General features: G+C 38.0%; 1 protein-coding gene across 1 annotated transcript in view; it reads left to right on the top strand.

Annotated features, from left to right (window-relative positions):
• The first annotated feature begins 317 nt into the window (after positions 1-317).
• The window catches only part of TAB2 (TGF-beta activated kinase 1 (MAP3K7) binding protein 2), a 49,838-nt gene continuing 32,191 nt past the window's right edge, over positions 318-17,964 (top strand). Inside the window, 1 exon segment of the mRNA XM_009646958.2 lies at positions 318-460. The gene's annotated coding sequence lies outside the window, so the exon portion shown is untranslated.

The raw sequence follows: 17,964 nt of genomic DNA, 5'->3' as shown, positions 1-17,964 counted from the left end.
ACTCAAATGTCTTGGTAACATAATCAAATTATTTTGTTATTCCCTATGTGTTGTTTATTTTTACCTTTAACATCATCCACGGAGAACAAACATTTGCTTTTATCAGTATTTGAGCAAATAGTGAGTCAGGGACATCAGTCTCTATGAATGTGTGTGTGGAGAGGTCTTCTCTGATAATTTGTTCTGAGACTCCTCTTTTCTCAGTTATGATCATGTTGTTTACATTTACTTTTTCTATTTCCTTGACCAAAAAAAAGAGACTTTGTTATTGTCTCTACATGTTAAATCTATCATTCAAATTTGTGTAGGTAGCTGCTGTGGCAATTTTCTTTTCACAGTTCAGTCACCTCTTTCTTGGGCTGAGAGAATGAAATCTAAAATGTTGAAGACTTCTGGAATTGGAGGAGGAGATGCTGAGCTTTGAGTCTTAAAATCATGCTGGTGTCATGTTTTGAAGCAGGTAAGAGTTTTACCAGAGGAGCCAGTAAAATTATCTTTCAAGAGCAGATGCAGTTTCCAAGAACTGGAGCAGCAAGTTGTTGTAGGCACATGGACTTCTATATTGGGGACCTTGTAGTTGTAAACAGTGCTTGGTAGGCTTTATATCAGTGACATAAGTTAGAGGAATAATAAAGAGGGTAGTTGAAGACTGTTTCTGTTAGCCATTATTAACTCACCTGTCCCCTTCCTAAAGTTTGCAGTTTAAACTGTCTTGCTATGTGAGAGTTATTTTCTTCTATACTCTATACTTATCTATATACTTCTATATATTTTCTCTACACCAAAGCTGAAAGGTCCACAGCAATTATTTTATTTGCATCTCTGGCCCTCTGTAGCTAATCTTCTCGCTTACAGAGAGTGCGCTTTTATGACTTGGACTTAGGGACCCCATTAATTTGGAGGCCGTTCTGTTTGCTGCTGATACTCACCTTTCCCAGGCCAACAATAATAGCCTTTAGACATTATGAAAAGCTTCAGATTACATCACCCTCAGTGGTTGTTTCTCAGGACCTTTCTCCTCTTGTCTTCATCTTTGGGAGTGCCCTACAAGGGAATCTACTGTGCTCTTTCTATACCTGTTTTTAACCTTTTCCTCCAGCCTGTAGTGACAGATCTGTTTCAAACTATATCTGTAGTTTGTTTTGTCTTGCTAATTGTAGTAAATGGGATTTCTATTATGATTGGAAAGTGGAATTTCTTGTGGTGGTTGCTCTTTAACAGATGAGAGAGTGGAGAGAAAAAAGGATGTAGGGTAATTGAAGTGTTGATTTCTGAATATATTTTTTGCTTACTGGTAGGATGTGCATGAAAAAACGACAGGAACAAGTAGCAAAAGAAACATGGTGCCAACTCTAGTGGTTTTTCAATGAGCTGTGTGATACTTGGTGTTCTTCAGGCTCCAGCTGCTGAAGTCAGAATTTGAATGTTCTTAAACCACAAGCCTCTGTCCTTCCAAGGCTGCAGAGCATAGCCTGCATGTATAAAAATTCAAGGTTAAAAATTTTGGGGGAGAATCTTTTTAAAAAACAACAAAATAAAAAACCCCCAAGAAACAAGTGTTTTCTAGGCTAGTCTTTTTTTGAGAACCAAAAAATTTTCAATGCTTCCATTTTTTTTCCTTTTTTTAAATCTTTGGAGTAGATAGACTCTGGGTAATGTGGAAATGAAAGTGGACGACAGTAGAGAAATGAGGGCAGCGCTGCAAGAGTAAGACAAGTTCCTTCCCTTCCAAGTCTTGCTGTCAGATAAAATTGTCAGAATGTGTAGAAAAGCATTACTGCCGGATGTGAAACTGAAAGTCTGTGCTGAGTTTACAACTGCTCAGGGAGTCCTAACCCTCTAGACTGGTTTTCTTCTTTTGCCTTCCATGCTGTCAGGCAGAGACTGTGTGGAGCCTAGTGTCTTCCCATATACCTAGAATTTTTCAAAACTTGGCATCTAACACTGAATCTGCTCCATTAAAGGGTATAACTGCTGCTTGTTTTGAATGAAACAAAGTGATAGAAAAAGAAACTATACTGATAAGAATTCCTTTCTTCCTCCTTTCACGTCTGAAGCTTTTCAGAAGAGCAAAGCTCATTTTTATGTAGTAGTGGCAATCTCTTTTGACAACTGTTTCTTTCTTTTAAAACTGGAATTGCAAACACTTCTAGTCAGCTTTGTGCTGATGATGACTATAATTGATGTAAAATTACACTTGTAAAACTATCCAACTGAAAATTTGGTATTCTGAAGGGTTGTCACAACTGAGTGATAAAAATATGGATCTGAGCAGAAGTGTCACCGTTGCATGTCTGGTGCCAAGCTTGAAACTGTTATTTTTATGAATTACCAGATACTTGTATGGCTCAGTTACGTTCTTGTTTCATGCTGTGGACAACAGATATTTTAATTTTTTTTTTTTCTTCCATGTTAGGGTAGAACCGTTCTGTGGATGTGTTAATGGAATATTTAGCTCTGGGGCTGACTTGATTTTAGTCTTTTTGCCGTAGTTCACTTGAAACTTCAGGGGTACTAGCCCAATTGCTATCAAAGGAGTAGTTTGTCTCAACTCTTCGGAGATTCATTGAAAGCTTGGAATCAAATATATATGAACTTGACTTCATATTAATTGCGTACTTCAAATTATATTTTAATCACAAAATGGTACAAGACCAAAAACTACAGAAGGAACCCAAAGTCAGCTAAGTGTTTGTTTATTTTTAAAGGCTCAAGCGTCTTTACATTTGTATGTGAAAGTGGTAGGCTTGATAAACCAACTTTTTATGGTTTTTGTAAGCAACACTGGTATGGTTAGACATTTGTTGATGATAGCAGTAGCAGTGGTCACTTTATTTATAACTAACAACATGCTATTTGGCTGTCAGCTCTAGAGTTCGGCAGTCATTCTGCTTGTTCATATTCTTTGAAATAATAGACTGCCAGTCTAACGGGCCCCTCCTATTAACAAGGGAAATATATCCCCAGTCTGTACTGTTCCCCTACACGTGGGCTTGTATTGACACTTCTTAGGTCCCTCTTCTAGCCAGCTATATTTACTAGAGAGTAATTCGGGCTCTCCCTCACCCACCAAAAAGTAACTTTCTGCTGCACTAGCAAATGGATTTGCCTCTTTGAAATGCCCAGGGAGCAGAAGAGCCAGAGAAAAGTTGCCATGGAGGAGGGAGGAGAGTAGACCTCTCCCCATAGGTGGCAGCAGCAGCCTGTTGAACTGGACTGAGATGGAGGTGTTGGGGGATAGAAAAATGAGGACAGGTATATGGTAAACAGGTGGAGAAAGTTCACTTAAGATAACTTGCTAGCTTTTAATAAAAGATGTCGTGTTAAAGGATTTCTTTCAGAACTGTCTGCGAAATTACGTGTGCAGAACACGTAACTTGAGGACTCTTGCCAAAGAGCTCTGACGTAGTATTTAGAAAGGAACCTCTCCGAGTGACAGCAAGCTGGTTTTGGTTGCTCAATTACCTGTTGTAGGATCTTCTGAGAAGGCAGATTAATTTATGTGCATCCATGTTACCATAATGATATGGTAAGACTTACATAAGGGGAAATACATGTTTTTAAATAATGAGTTTTACTTTTTGTGCATAAACAGGTAATACTTGTATTGGGTGATGTATTTGGGCACATAAAATCCATGACTCTTACCTGGTCTTATACAACTGCGATAAGGTGCTAGAGCAAGTACCTAAATAAAATTGTGTGTTCATGGGCTCCTACAGACTACAGTTTAATATAATGGTGAGTTTATCAGAATTTGCTCCGTAACAGAGTAGTGCGGTGAAACCTGGCCCCTGAAGAGGTGCATTCAGAGCAGATGGGAAACCAGGCTACTGTCTCAGGACTCCAGTGTGTTGTTTCCTTTACAGTATAGGCTACTGCAGAGTTACACTACAGGTTGATCAGTAATTTGAGATCATTTGGTCTAGGTCTGACAAATACACTGCTTATCATTATTTTGTGCCTCCTAATTGCTGAAGAAGTGCATACTTCAGCTCATATTTTTATCTGAATGGGTTAGGAATTGCACAACTCCTGGGAGGATAAGCTTCTATGGTGGGGTAAGTTGTGTTCAAGATGAAGGGTAATTCTGTCTTAACCTTAATTAAGCCTGTGTAATGTTTCACACTAATTCCTACTTGAGTTTAAAAAAAAAAAAAAAAAAGTCCTATGTCAACTGATTTTCAGGTATTATTGTTACTGGCTTGTTAAATTGTAATATCCATTGGAAGCTTAATAAAAGATCAAAGTACTAAACAAGACCTCTTGCTCATGTTCCATCTCTGAGAAGTGCCCTTTGCTGCTGCCCAGGGATGGCTGGAAAGAGTACAGTGTATTCTTGGCATTAATATTAGTTCAGAATAATTTATATAAGCCTCATTCTTTAATTACAGTATTCCTCCCTTGGACTTCTCAACTGTATGTTGAATTAAATCTGATGATCAACATCTGAAGTTAACAGGTGAAAAAGATTTATACCCTGATTCTCTTAAGTTGATAGCATTAAGATGTCTCAGGAATGCTTTGAGGCAAATACATAGAAGCTACAAAAGTTGGACGTAGCTGTCTGATATGTTTTCAGGTTAAACATTTGAAAAGATGCATTTGATTTATTAACTTTTCTGAGACGTGTACAGAAACTTGCCTACATGTGAAGCACGTATGTGCGACTAAGATATGAACTTAAATAATAGATTGTTCCCAAAATTAGGGTGTTTTTTTCTTTTAAGTGAAAGTAAAAGCATATACTCGCTTTCGGGTATTAACTGCAATCCTTTCAGAAACTGCTGTAACAAGGAGGAGGAAGAAGATTATGTGCCAGGGAATGCTGCTGCTTTTGAACATGGTTGAGACACAGGTGTGTGCTCCCTGTGTCTTGCACACCATGCGAATACGATACAAACCAGCTTCTGTCTGGAAGCCTTATCCACGAAGTGATCAACTTGAGCAGTTTTTATGCCACTAGCTCCTGTCCCCAGGAGTAGAAGGCATTTGTATCGGTAGAGCACAACCAGCAAGGCGTCATACCTTTTCGTGGCCTTCTAGACATGTTTATCTGATAGTTAGGCTGAAAAACTTGAGGAGTAAAGCAAATCACTAACAGAAGGGCTTGTTCTGTTGCTGCTGAAGGTTAAAAGCTTATCAGGGAGGCAGGGTGTAGTCCTTACATAAACAAGGTAGCTAGTACTGTGAGATAAGTTGTAATTTTTTGTAGTCATCTTGTTACTTTATCATAGCACAGAAAATGTGCTTATATATAAAGGTGCTGTAAGCAGATATTACTGTCCTAACTTACAGTTTTATTTTCCTCTCCTTTTCTGTTGCCTGGGATTTGTTAAGAGGACAAATGCAGTAACATCTTGCCCATTTGCCTGAAGGACAGAGATCCAATAGGTTTTTTGTGTGAACTAGTGAAAGAAACAGTAAATGACCAAATACACTTGTTCCTCACAAACAGGGAATGATGATGAAGGAGGAGGGAAGGGGGGCAGTTGCAACTTCTATTTTAAAAATAGTAGTTCGTAAGAGAATTTCTTACGGCCCGTGTATAGTATTTCCTGAAAAGTGGGTGGAAGCCTCCTGCGCTTTTTTTACACATTTGTGAGGTAGTATTCTTCTCTTTTAGCCTGCACTATTTGGATAATGCACTTAATGAGGGAATGCCAAAACATTTAAAGACCAAGGGTGTAGTTTCATGAGCGTTTCTTTCCATGTCAGCACCAGCATGAGCTGCCCTGACTTTAGCTGCTTATTCCTGCCTTGCCCCTCAGTTGCACTGGTATAACTAGTTAATGTTCCAGGTGGCTATGCAGCAAAGCAGATTGTGGAATTTACCATCAGAAAAATATTATTTTTAACCTGGATCGATTCCCTGACCGGCCTCACTGCTCAGCTGCACAAACAGTTGTGCCAGCACAGCTGAGGGATGAGGACTGCTTAAGCTGGTACTGCAGTGGAAAAAGTGTTGTGAAACTGTAGCCTATGGCTTAATCTGTGTATTCTAGGTGTTTTGCTGGTACAGTTATACTATGCTGGCAAAATATTTCTCATACAGATGCAGCTTTCATCAGTACAGTTTGTTTTGATTGTGGAATGGAGAAAAGGATAATTGTGGGGTTTGCTCTGATACTTCTGTGTTGTCAAAATATATAACATATATACAACAGATGTCTGTCAGTTCTCTATAAAAATTACTATTCTTTACATTAAAAAACTGATTTTAAGTACTATAGATCATTGGAAAATTGAGGAACTATAAAGTCAAGGCATCTTCTGTTTGTGCTGTCTACTTGGAATACATGTAATGTTGAGATAGTTGCTTCCATCTTTAACCACATTGGTATTCCTGGAGATGATTAAAGATTAAGAACAATCTTTACTTTTGAAGGTGAGGGCAACAGGAAGTCTTGCAGGAAATGAAATTTACAGTTCTTGGGTAAATACAATAAGAAGCTAAAAGCTCTAAAAAAGAGGTTTAAGGTTCAGGAGACAATATGGGATTTCTTAAGAATTCCTTTTTTTTGTCACTGCACATGTAGAAAGGTGGTTATGTAGCTATGGGTCCACTTGGGAAAGAAGGCATCAAAATGTTTTGATTCTTTGTCCAGAAACTTGGGCTCTCCTATTACTTGCCAAATTTCATGCACCCAGGCAATTACATTCTTTAATTTCTTGTCTGAAGAAGTATTTTCCCTTACTTGGAGTAGTTAAAGAATTTGAATTTTTTTTGCTTTGCTTTTAAAAACTGTAATTTTGTGTATTGCTACATATGATATACAGTGAATAAATAATTTAAAACTGTTGTTACATTTCTTTGTATTCTGGTACCATTCAGCTAAGGTGGGCTTCCTTCAATCATATTTGACTAATAGTGTATTTATAGGATTTTTTAAAAAAGCTACAGTATTTCATATTCTTTTACTTCCTTTAAGTTGATAAATAAATAAGCTCATATGTGGCTGTAAAACAGTTTCATTTATTTAATTTGGTAATAAGTGTTTGGAATACCTTCTGCCCCGTTCAACTTCCAAATGTCAGTCTGGAATGGGCTTCGTGATACAGGGACAATGAGAAGCCTTAGAGTTTTAAATAGACTAGTATTCTAAATGCTTTTATCAAATGTTACTTATAATCATGTGATGTTAATGCCGAACAATTACAAATCAATTGAGAAATATAAGGTAGTGTAACAGCAGAAATTTGTGCTTTGCATATTCCTTTGAGTTCACTATCCCTATGGCAACAACTGGAAAGAGTTTTTTCTAATTATGCAAAGTTTAAGGTTTCGTTAAAATGGAGGGGGGGGGGTTGTAGACAGTTTTTTGCTGACTCTTTGTAGCTTTCCTAAGCACTGAAGAGAAATTTTAATATGTGGGTAGACTTACTGATCTGCGCAGGAGTGAAATTGCTAAAATCACTGATACTTGAGAAAATTATGCAATAGTTCAGAAGCTATAAAGAAAACTCATGCAAAATTTCTTCTGAAGTTGGAAAAAGGCATATGGGCAACTCATTTCACCGTACTACTAGTTTCCCTTGCTCTTGAGTCTATAAGAAACACATTTTTAACTTCCAGTGTTGTTTGTAAGGGAGATTTCTTTATAGAATTTAAAGTTATGAGAAGAACTGTCTTTTGTCTCTTTTATGATATAAATTGAGATACAAGGAATAAGTCTAAAAAAAGGCAAGTTACATTTGTTGTTGTAAAATTCAAGTAATTTATTGTTAGATAGTTTTTCCTACAAAACATCGTAGTGGATAAGAATATATTTTAATCTACTATGATACCTATTAATCTTACTATTAACTCAGGCCTAGGAGCATTTCATAATTTTTCATTCTAAATTCATGTAACTGAAATGGCAGTGTTCATTTTAGATTTTGTTGGTTTGGTTTGTTCCTGACAGATACGGGCCTGCAGCTTGCCTGTGGTGTTGGTGGAACTGGTATTGGCGTTTAGTTTTGATTTGGCTGGAGCGATCCTGTTAGGACTCACTGATGGTAAAAAGGGATTGAGTTTACTGCAGCTGAAACAATGAAGTAAGTGTGAATATTTCAGAATATGTTTTAGTGTTATGGAATGGCTGTAGGTTTGTTAGTTTTAAATTATTTGTGATAACCTGTGTTGCATTATGGCAAATTCAGTGGATTCTGTGGAAGAGTTGCTTTGTGTTTTACTTGCTTCCTTAGATGCTGTCTGTGGCCAGTGTCACTAAGCCTGTCTTACAGGGACTAAAATTAGTCATTTGTTTTAAACCTATATATCTCTAATTGATGTAAAAGGGCAGAGTATGGCCAAAATTCGTGCTGCAATGTCTTGAAAATGTGTCCAGATGTGATATAGTTCCTTAGTGTTACACACCAGTCAACCAAGCTGCTGTATCTGTCCCCTGTGGCTCCCGGTTGAAATGGTTAAGCTGTCTTGGACAGTGTCATTAATACTGTTCTATAGTAATGGGGGTGAGAGGCCTCCTCATCTGCAGACTGGGCTGGGTTCCGGGGGTGCCTCCAATTTTATGCCGTTTGATTCCCTCAGCGGCCCAATCACTAGAACTGCTCCTTTTTTACAACATGCATAAGAGTACCTGACAGTGTCAGAATGAGGATGTGGCATTTCCAGTGGCAGATTACTGCTTCTTTACAGCTTGAACGTAGCTTTAAGGGTAAGGTAGAAGGACATTTAAGCTCAAAGGAGGTGTAGCCTTCCAATATAATTCATAGGCTGTTGTCTTTGCTTTTGTTCTGAGGACTTCTCATGTAATGACCAAAAGCAATTGCATGTCTGTCTGTCTCGAGACTAATCAGTAGGCTTTCTGGAAGAGGAATAGAATAGGATAAGAGGAAGCCACAGCATTTCAAAACATTTTTAATCGCTTTTTTTCCACATAAGGAATTAACTATACCACCTCATTTAAAATAACTAACCATTCATTTGCAACATGGTGGTAACTTTTATTTCATGGAAAGTGTAGCAGTTTCCATTCCTTATTGGAAAGAAGCTGCTTTTCAAGGCAGTGGGGGGAAAATGGATTTAAAAGTCCATCTGAAACCGTTTGGGTTTGGTTTGGGGTTTTTTGTTTTTTCTTAGTTTCATGACTGGTGCCAGTAACAACTGAGAGTAGCCCTTTTTGATACCTATATACTCTTTCACTTACAAGGTTTACTGTTTTCTTAGTCAATAGATGGCCATCCTGCATTTATCTACAAAGGCAGAGCAAGATCTGGCAGCTGCTATGACACAGGAAGATGTGGGGCTTGACAATTTTTTCTGAACTCTAGTATAAGATAGTGAAAAAGGTTTTCCACTGTCTATACTGGCATCTAAAACTTTCCTACTGTGAAAATACTGTTAGCAGTGGCTTTGATTTTTGGCATTAAGAAGTTTGGCATTTTAAAATTTGAATTTCAAATATTTAAATGGGTTTTCTGTGATGTCTAGAGAGGACATTTGTCTGGGCTAAAAAGAAGTAAGTCTTACTCAAATGGAACTAAATTCCACTGAAACATGTAAACATCTAGTTAGTGGAAAGGGATTTCAAGGTCTCTGGAAAAAAGAGTTGGGGCTCACATAAGCTACTGATTAAGGATCTGCATAGAGCCCAACAGTAGCAGATAAATACTTGGCACACAGGTTTGAATTTAATTTGGGCTTATGTCACAAAATGCATTGAGGCTTATAATTTTTCCTATAGCTCTGTCTCATAACATATTCAGCCCCATAACTTTCATTTTTCTCTGTGTGTTTTTCCGCACTTCAGTTTCTTAAGTAGGCAGCTGACAAACTGAATGCTTTTCTCCAGGCGCTGCACATTGTTTGTGTGTGTGTTCACAAAATAATCAGAAATACATTCAAATGTTGAAAGTATTACGCATGTAAAAGTGCAGAAAAAATATTTTTATACTAATTATTCTATTTGTTTAGATACTTATTTTTACTTAATTTAGAATGCAATTGCTGATGTAAAAGCACTGTAAAAGCTTCAAGTTAATTAATCTTGCTTTAAAAAAAGCATATTTCAAGTAGCAGCTGCAAATCTAAATGGGCTCTGAAGTATTTCCCAATCTGTCAGTTTTCTCAAAGCATAGGCAAAAGGGCTTTTCAGACCAACCATAAGGAAGAACATAGCCAGCATGTTGTAGGGTGTGATTGTTCCTTCTATTCAGCGCTTGTGAGGATGCATCTGATAGACTGTCTTGAGCCTGCCCTTACAAGAAATGCTGACAAACTGGAGCAAGTTCAGCTGAGGGCAGCTAAGATGGCTGGTGATAGACGCGGAAAGGCTGAGAAAACTCAGCATCTTTAATGTGGGGGAGAGAGGGCTAAAAGTGGACTTGCATATAGTCTTAAGGTGTTTTAATGGGAATTATAGGCAAGATGGGGGCAGCATACTCTTCTCAAGTGGTGAGCAAAACAAGAGATAAGTTGTAGATTGCAACAAGGGAATAGACATAAAGAAAAAGTTCTGCTTAGTGGGGGTGATTAAATACTGGAGGAGGTTTTACAGAAACCCAGTAGAATCTCTGTCCTTGGGGATTTTCAGAATTTGGCTGGCCAAGGCCCTGTGCACCAGGTTTAAACCTGAAGTTAGTCCTGCTTTCAGGAGGTGTTTGGAGCTGTTGACCTCCAGAAGAGCTTTCCAATCTAAATTTTTCAGTGATTTTATGAAAATGGAGCTGTCTTTTATTGCAGAGTATTCCAGAGTTATAGGTTGAAGTTTAGAAAACATTCCAGATCAACCCTGTTTTATCAGGGATGCTGTTGGAGGTGGTTTGAGGCAGAACAGTCTTAGATTATATGATTCCAGCCTGTTTGAGACTGCATAAATCCAGACTAGTGCTTCCTAAAGTATTTTTTCACATGTTTCTTGGAAATGTTTTGGGGTTGGTTTTTTTTAGGCAGTCACTGCTCTTATGCACCTATTCTAGTTTTAGAATTGGTTTAGTATGCAATCCCACAGGGAGATAATAGAAGGAATATATAAATGGTGCAGTCATACCACTGAGCCATTGCTGGCTGCTAAAATAATATAATACGTGGCTCATAACTCACTACTCAAATTCAGCTTTTGGTCTAGCCACACTTACAGGATCTGTAATTCAGATTCTTAATTACAGTTCTTTGAAAGCAGGCATAATTTGTGTCAGCCTCTTTCATTGTTCCTCTCAGTTTGGCAGTGAAGTCTTTGATTTCAGAATAATGCAATTCCAGACTTCTTGCATGGTAGGATCTTCCAGTGTGCCCTAATATCTGCTGGATGTGATATGGGTGAGTGTACCCAAGACAGTTTGAGCTTATGTAGCAGCTCATTGCTGCTGAAGCATGAAGAATAATCTAACAGAAAGAAAGGTACTGTCTTCTAATAAGTTAATCACTTGAATTTGACCTGGAGAAGAGGTCAACAAATATCACGGCCAGAGCAAGAAAGGTGGCAGAACTGCAGTGTCTGGGAGCAGAGTGGTGGGAGAAGGAAGGATGCTTCTTACTGAAGCTTTCGGTCTTCCTAGCTTTCTCATGTAGTTTCACCCTAAATCTCTCCATTACTCCATGTACTCCATTAGTAAAGGAGCGTGCAAGGTTAGCTACTACTGCCAGGCAATTAACTTACAGTGCAGATCTCGCATCTTGTAGAGGGTCTTGAGTCTTCCCATAGGGGAAGATTCTCTTAACAACCTTATCTTCACAGTGAGCGAGAATAGCGATAGTGGACCTGTTGAGTATTCCTCATAAGCAGTCTGGAAATCAAACCTAAAAAAAACAAAATCAAGGTGGTTGTGTACTTTCCTGGCTAAGATAGCTTGTGCTCTGGACTTGTGCTACAGGTAGCAGCTGACAGATCTCATAATGATAATGGTGGAGCTTCAGCGTTTGCATCTGCAACAGTGAGTGGCCTTTGTACTTGGTTTGAAAAGGGTCATAGAGGTTTTGAGCGTATGTATTCAGTGTATTCAGAGGATTTTCTATAATCCTTCTCCAAAAGCATAGTCTAGATTGCTAATTCTGAAATTACTTTAAAGAGTTGAAAATCAGAAAACTCTTTGGTGGCTGACAAGCCAGCTTTCATTTTTATTGAAGCCAGTAGATTATAGCTGAAATATATTGAAGTAGTTTTTCCTTGGGGGGGGGGAGGGGAGCAGCAAAGGGGGAATTAATGAAAGGCCTTAAATAGTTTGTTTTGGTAAAACTTGAGATTACTATTTTGCATTAGTATGTTCAATTAAATGTTGTTATTTAATTAACAAAGAACAGGAAAGTTAAGAATCTTCAGGAAGAGTGTGATGAATGTTGCCTGTGGAGCCTTAATCTCTTTTTAGCAACTAATTTTTTCTTTTCTTTTTTTTTTGTATAACGTTTTTACAAATAATTTTCTTAGTTTGGCAGTCTGAATTATAAGAAAAGTCCTGCTTTTGACAAGTTATGCTCTTTACCATCCTGGACTGATGATTTAAGTTACTTGATTATTTTTAGATTATATTAATTGATCCAATTGAAATGATTTGTTATTGAAATATGAATATATAAAATAGTCACTTTTTGCATACAGAGCAGGGAACTGACAGCACTTTCTGAAAGGAGTGTGTGGAAAGTAAAGGGAATACTTGGAGCTACTCTCAAACTTTTTGGATTCCTTGTGGCTTTTTGTGACACATGCATTCACTACTTGGTGAATGCCAGAGAAAGTGTAATTTGATCATTGAGCCACGTTTGGTAAATCCTAGTTCTGTGGGGACAGCCTGTTCTGTCCATAGGGGAAAAGCTCACTGCCAAAATCTAAAAGCTTTCTCTTTTATTTGGTTCTCTATTCTTTTGCTCTTGACTACTGAAATAAAGATACGTGTTACTTGTGACATTAACAGCATCTGTATTTGCTTTAGTTGTTCTAGTGTTTGGTCAATAAGTTCTTGTGCTATAATTTTGTTGAAATCTGGCTAAATAGTTACTTTGAGAGAATATTTTGATAAATGATTTTATAAAACTTTCTCTGACATATGATCAGCGAAACACTAAAATTTGATGTGATGCCTGTGTCCTGCTGCTGCTTAGCAACTGTTTAAATACTTTCTCAAGTCTGGTATATATGAAATAGAACTATTTGTGTTCTGTTGTTTGATGCTCTCTTTAACGGTCCAAAGCTACTTCCAGTTTGCTGTAAATGCTGTATTTTAAAAACGATTAGCTAGTCTTCCACACATAATTTATACTGCGGGTAAGGTTGAAAACACTAGCTGAAAGCTCTTTAAGTGTTAAATTTGTGTTCCTTCCATTTGGATTGTAAATGAGAATAAAGAACCTGTCTTGCTAGACGTACTTTTAAAAAACATTCCAAAAGCTTATTTCTTTGGCACTAAATAATATTTTTTTCCTCTAGGGAAGAACATTGGGGAAGAAGGCAAGCATTAGCATCCTGTGAAATAGTTTTTCATCTTCAGATCATAGTTCTGAGAATGCTAGAAGCTGTGCCAGCTAAAATCAGCCTCTGTTGCTCCAGTTGGCACAAGCATTTGATTGTCAGAGTGATGAACAAGGCTGGGAAACTGATTTAGGTTAAAATTAACCTAGCCAAAAAAATGGGATTACTAAGTAGACGAGACGTATTCCAAATAAGTAATCTAATTGTTTCATACAGATTTGTGCTCAAGGGAGAAAGGGGAAGTGCCAGCCCAGGTACTAATGGAGAGAAAAGCAGGATCTTACCCTTGAGAGAACCCAGGCCTCAGACTGTCCAAAATGCCTCTTGTCCTAACCACCATACCATGTTGGTATAAATCTACTTAAATTATACACATGTATGATTTTGATACTTGTGCTTCATAAGGAAACTTTGATATACTGGGAGTGATAGTTCTACAGTGTAATCTTAATTCACTGGTTGGTTAATGATACTGAGTTGTGAATACAAGTCAAGCAACCTAAACTTCATTTACATCTTCATTGAAATGTGAGTGAAAGGATTTGGTTTGTGGTAATGAAGGCTTAAACTGTGGATGTGGATTCAGTGGCTCGAAAAGCAAAAACTAGTGTGGTGAGGGCTATACATGACTACTAGGAGGAAGTTGTGCGGTGTCATGACTATACATGACTACTAGGAGGAAGTAAACCAGCTTTTTGCTTCCTCTTCTAGTGCAGTGCACTGTCAGCCCAAACACAGCTATGGCTTGGTGATGATCCATTTTAATGCTTTGAGCAATGGCTTTCATGTAAATGGGATCACAAATTCCACCACCAGAGCTTCAAACTGCACTTGTATGTACTGTATAACATACACTTTAACATACAGGAAAGAACACTAAAGGTGATACGTGATTAATTTATTTTTCTCTTAAATTTACAGTTTGTAACTTATAGTAGCTTACAGACTTGCTCAAAATACTATTGCTCAAGCTATCTTCGGTATCTCTCTGCTCTTCTCTTAGCAGATAACCCCTCTAAAGCTGGTAGTACTGATCAGGATTATTTCACTTCCAACACTTTTATTTTGAGTGATGTTTTGTATAAACCAGGCGTTCTCAAAGCAGTCTGTGAATCACAGTGAAATGCTACATGAATGTGGCTTCAGCGAGCGGAATGGGGGGTTATCGTGCACATTGTATATACCAGTGCTGACAGTTCCTGGTTGTATGACTGCCACAGATATGAGCGCCCTTGCTATAAATTTTTGCAGAATGTTAGTATTCTTCTCTAAGTGCCTGCTTAGCATATGGGGAATCGGAGTTTTTTGACCCTGTGACCTGGAAAAATTCTTGTTATTTCACAAGTTAGAGTTGCTGCTATGTTTTAAAATGAGATCAGCAAAGAGACTGTGTTGATAAGACTGTTTGGAAGATATCGTAGTTCAGAAGTGTAGTGTTTTGCCTAGTGAAATACAAAAGAAAAAATGATGAATGAGCTGGAGTATGATAAGAAGAGAGAAATTGTCTCTTTGGTTGCGTTCCAATGTGTTAAAATCAGAGTGTGCAATTCTATTCCTGGCATTACTGTGGAGTTATTGCATGATGTTAGGCAGGACTAGAGAGATGTGCGTGCGAATACACATCATATGGCTTAATTGTGATGTTACTAATGTTTTTACTATTCTTAACTTCCCAGTGCTTGATTTTTTTTTTTTTGCAAAAGTAATGTTATTTTAAGTGGATGTGTATTTAAAGTCTTTACTGAGTTAAGTCACCATGAATATAGTCTGCTTTGCATTAGATGTACCAACTAACTGTTGAGCACTACACACCAATTGAAGATACAAATGCAGAATAATTAATTGAAAGTGAGATACATTTAAATACGTACTATTTCTGGAGTTTGGCTGTCATGATATGACTGAACCCCACCCTTAAATTTATAAGTAGTATGGAGTATCACAACTAGATTTAATTTGCCTTCACTACACTCAGATTTTTTGGGGGCCTTTTATTCAGTTACTGCATTGGTCTGACTCTTCATTTGTAGAATATGATGAACAGTACCTAATGTGGCTCGAGGGCAAAGACCGAGAAAGAATACTCTTCATAGCAATTTTACTGTTCATAGTAGCCTTACTGTAGTAGGAAACGAGAATTTTAAAGGCTTTTTAAAAATTGTTATATACCTATTGTCAGAAGCTCATTTTTAAGATTTCGTAGTTGAGAATTCCCCAAGCTAGAGACCACTCTTGCTTGCCCTGCGAAGTGTTACTGCATCGCATTGGCTGAGTTAGAAACTTAGTAAAATACATTTCCTTTCTAATTGTATGTATGGCTTGAGGAGTTTTCGGCACTCTGCCATGACAACTGCATTCAAAAGCATTAGCATTAGTGTTGGCCTTGCTGCAGTAGTAACAACCCTTAGAGCAATAGAATAAATGAAGGATGGAGAGATCTCTGACTGGTTGAGTCTATTCTGGGAACATTAAAAAGAAAACAGGATTCTTGTAAGCCTTAGATCAGCAGTGGTAGTTCCCTCCAAATCAGTTTTCCAGACCTGGCACTTTTGCTTCTCCAGCTTCTGCTTATGGCAAGAGTTAGCCTCACATCCTTTATATTCCCTTATACCCTTACCTTTATATTTCGTCCTCAGTAAGAGGATTGAACTGTCAACCTTTAGACAACCACTTGCCACTCTTATTGGTAACTCATACGGGGCTGTACTAACACCTTCTGAATTTGTTTCATCTGCTTGTCTAAACCACAGCTGAAGTTACCTACCTAGCTGGTTTAATAGGATTCAAGAGACATAACAGGAACAGGGGGGGAAAAAATAAAAATAAGACCATACTTGCCGAAGGTGAACATCTTCCAAATAAGAACATGTAAGGTTTGATTTGGATTTTGAAGAACTGGAGAGAGTGTCAAAGGTGCAACTAGTCCTGAACTTGAAACATGTACTCACCTTTGTTTTTTTTTCTAGAGTCATAGAAACATTTGAGATTTAACAAAAAGGAGAAAGAGGGGGGAAAAAGCAGTGAGATGTGAAAGAAGGGGATAAATCATAGCCTATATTTGAGAGGTCAGTGAAAATACATTTTATATATTGCAGCTTGGCTTTTCTCCCTCCTTCCCTTCCCCTCAGCCCCGTGCTGGCTAGGTCAGTTTCTTAAAGATGAGACCAGGTTTTGTTGGAGTGGGACTTTCAGATCTTTGCTTCCTGTATCTTTGTTTCCTGAGGGGACACTGCTGTCTTGCGGGGCCATGTTGCAGTGGCCAGCTTGTGCCAAAGTGAGCCACTGTCTAGACTGGAGTTGCACAACTAAGGAAATAGAAATTTAAGTTAAAAAGGCAAAAAATGGAGACTCGTTTAATGAAATCAGGGAAATAATTAGAAAAACTTCCTCATAAAACCAGGAAATAAACTGTACATTATGTGTGCCTAAGAGAGAGAGAGATGCAAGTGGCTTCTGATTTTTTTTTTTCCCCCCATAAATTAATGTTTTCAGGCAAAGCAGTGAGAAGGTTTCATCTTCATTTTTAAAAATGTTTGGGGTGAGCTTTTTTTGTTTCAGAAAATCTCATTGTTGATACACTAGCTGTTCTATAACAACATTTTAGGCCAATATTATAAGCAAGCCATTTCTTTCCTCGAAGGAAAAATGTAACACCTGGATTAGAAAAGAGGAGACCGTGTAGAATGTGAATAAGAAAACAATTGACACACCTTGTTGCTACTAGGGTGTTTGCGAATATGTTTTTTCGAATGTAATTGTATGCATACAACTAGCTATACAAGCTGACTTCAGCACTTAAGCCATTACTTAATGCATTGGATTTTTGTGCAGTTAAAAGAATTGCAGTTATCTTTAGTTTGGATGTCGCTGATATAGATTCATAGAATGGTTTAGGTCTGAAGGGGCCTTTAAAGATCTAGTCCAAGCTCCTTGCCAGGGGCAGGGACACCTTTCACAGGTTCAGGTTGCTCAAAGCCCCATCCAACCTGTACACTTCCATTGAGGGGCATCCACAGCTTCTCTGGGCAACCACTTCCGGTGTCTCGGCACCCTCATCATAAAGAATTTCTTCCTTACGTCCAATCTAAATGTACGCTCTTCTACTTTAAAACCATTACCCCTTCTTCAGAGTTGTTTGTAGGCAAGGGCAATTGTTGAGATACTTTGATTCTGGAATGTTGCTCCTAAAATTCTGTCATATCCCTTGACCTCTGATTAGCTTAATTTCTGGTTTACAGTTGTAGGGTAATGGAACTTCTTAGCATTTTTTTTAGGGGTACTTGCTTTAGTATTGGTACGAAACACAGAAAGAAGTCTTTCAAAAATCAATCTCGTCATAAGCAAAACCACTGTAAGTTTGGCTTACATAATGGAAGCTTTGAGATTTGTAATGCTGTTGCTAACTTCTGTATTGAACTGCTGAAGTTCAGGTATTTGCCTGGGTACAGAGGCTTTCCAGAGCTTCCCGCTGTGAACTGAACAACCCAAAATACAGATCAGGAATGGAACTACCTGGCAAGCAGCTAAAACGTGGTACAACAGGGCTTGTCTTCTT

The sequence above is a fragment of the Egretta garzetta genome, unplaced genomic scaffold (assembly GCF_000687185.1).
Source record: "Egretta garzetta isolate BGI_Z169 unplaced genomic scaffold, ASM68718v1 scaffold139, whole genome shotgun sequence".
NCBI lineage: Eukaryota > Metazoa > Chordata > Aves > Pelecaniformes > Ardeidae > Egretta > Egretta garzetta.
The sequence above is the reverse complement of the archived record's forward strand: the minus strand, read 5'-3'. Positions and strand labels throughout refer to the sequence as shown.